Genomic DNA, 2,658 nt, shown 5'->3' with positions numbered 1-2,658 from the left:
CTCCTTGGGTTTCCGAGGCAGTATCACTACGGAAGTAGATTGCCCAATCTTCCTTCTGAGGAGTGGCTGGTGGGTTTGAACCACCAGCCTTCTGATTAGCAGTCAAGTGCCTTAGGCACTATGCTACCAGAGCTCCTATAAGGCAGTCTAATTTACAGGCTAACATCACAGGCTTTGGTGTTAGGATAGGTTTTGACATGGATAAACTTTGGCATTACACAAACCTAGGTTTGATTACTAACTCTCCACTTGCTACTGTGTACCCATGAGTAACTTCTCTGGACACTGTTTCTTAACCTGTGAAATTGGGGTAGTTATTAGCATAGGGCCTAAGGCACTTGACTGCTAACCAGAAGGCTGGCGGTTCAAACCCACGAGCCACTCCTTGGAAGGAAGTTTGGGCATTCCTACTTCCGCAGTGATACTGCCTTGGAAACCCAAGGAGGGGTCGCTATGAGTTGGGGCCGACTTGATGGCAAACAACAACAACAACAACATTGTTGTTGATAGGTGCCACCAAGTTGATTCCAACTCATAGCAACCCCTTGTGATAGAGCAGATCTAGTCCACAGTGTTTTCCAGGCTGTAATCGTTATGAAAGCAATTAGCCGGTATTTTTTTCCTGCAGAGCTGCTGGATGGGTTTGAACCACCAGCCTTTCAGTTCGTAGCTGAGCTCTTAATCCTTGCACCATTGGGGCTCCTTTGCGTAGTGCTTAATTTATAGAAGTGTAGCATTAAATGAAACAATGTTGAAAATGAGTTCAAAGGAGTGCTTGGCACCTGCTTTTGTTGGATATTCTTGTTCATATTATTGCATTAGAAGGGAGCCCTCCATGCTATAGGAGGAAAGAGTACCCAGTGAGATTCCCTGTGCAGGACTTGGTCAATAGACATTCACATTCATTCTCATTGCTTCTAGGGTGACTTCCCTCGCTGTAGAGGTTAGAAAGTAAAAAATGGCCACTTTACAGATTCTCAGCTCGAGAATGGTTTCCTTTAAAATTTGATTTGTCCATGTGGTATTAACAAGGAGAACATTACGTAGTGGCCATGTTTGTGCTGCTTTTTGATACTTTATGCTGGCAAGCAAGTTCTTGGGATCATGGGATTTTCTGGAGAAGTGGTCCAACTTTGTAGTGGTAAGAAGCAAAGACTTTCTGACCCTGGCTTCCAGAATCTTGTTTCTTGATCTCTGGTTTACAGCTATGGTGGTATGTTCTTGAACTAAGTAGTTTCAGTGGTAGCCTTCTGATCCCCCACTTTCCTGATTTTAGCAGAATGTACTCCTGCCTTCTCAGTTCTATGGCATTCTGGGAGTTATTCCTGGAGACTCATCTGTGAGCCTACTTCTCCAGTCTTTCTACTACTTCCTTAATGAAATCTCTTTGTGTTTTAAATACTTAGTGTGGATTCTAACACTAAATTCTAACTTACACAGTAAGTAAGTCTCATGGAGGGAATGAAGAAAGGGAGAAAATAAAGGGAAAGGGAATGGTGGGAAAAAGAAGGAGAAAGAACACCAACAACTGATAACAGTCCAGATAGAGCATAAAGAACTCAGGAAGAGATCAAAATTGCCATGAAATCTTGCTTCAGGGTCTGTTATTATGTGGACTTTAAGGATTACATTGATCCAGGCACTTGAGCAAACTTCAGATGCTTGGTCTTCAGACTTATATCAACTGCTCTAGAAAAATCTTTGCTTATAAAAAGTCTTTCTATTGGCTTCTTTCTCTACCCAGGACATGTGAAAAACAGCTAGCCTCTCTCAGAGAATTATTCCGCAAGTGAATTGAATAGCAGAGATTGACAGGAAATGATTACTTTGGTCTCCCTTTGTGATTAGACTGGAAATATATGGACTCCATAAATTCACAGAACTGGGAAATCATTACTTGTTGGGGCTCTCCTACCTGAGCTTGATGGTTAAACCACTCTATCCCCTGGGGTGGTGTTCCTGTTACAGAGGCTGATCACTCACAAGTATAAAGGGGATTAAGTATTACAGAAGTGTTCTAGGCTATTAAGCATAACACCCTGTTCTGATGATGTTTGCATTCAACTGTGGCTTGGAATAATCATGGGTATAAGAGCCCTTAAGAAAACTTTCTCATTAGCACATTTATCCACAGGTGTGCAGAGATAACAACTCTTAGTGAAATGTCAGCGTGCTTCTTGGTCTTTGGCTAACAGTAGTTTATCAGCAAGAGTGCTGTGAAAGAGGCACTTGAGTCTAAAGAAAGCAGCCATTTACCTACCAATCTGTCCTGGGTAGCAAATTGGGATAATTCTGCCTGCTCTTCACACAAGATACTGGCAACAAACTGTTTTAGAAAATGTTTGATGTGCCTGACCTTAACAACCACCCTGGAGGAAGTAATGAGGTGGCAGCTATCTCAACAGAGGTGGAATCTTCTTTGGAAAAGGTTTCTACTTTCATCTTGTTGGAATGCCATCACTACAGAACACAGAAAATGAGACATCAGTACAGGGATCATGAAGTGAGATGGATTTACTGATGTAGTAGATCATTGCTTCTCTTGCCATCAAGAGATAAAACCTATGTTCCAACTCTTCAAGATAAGTCACTCTTCATGTGACTTCTAATCCTAGGCTGGGAGGTCTGGTGGCATAGTGCCTGAGGCATTTGACTGCT

Source organism: Orycteropus afer, unplaced genomic scaffold (assembly GCF_000298275.1).
Source record: "Orycteropus afer afer isolate SDZICR_OR568_19922 unplaced genomic scaffold, OryAfe1.0 scaffold00095, whole genome shotgun sequence".
Classification (NCBI taxonomy): domain Eukaryota; kingdom Metazoa; phylum Chordata; class Mammalia; order Tubulidentata; family Orycteropodidae; genus Orycteropus; species Orycteropus afer.
Note: the sequence above shows the minus strand (reverse complement) of the source record.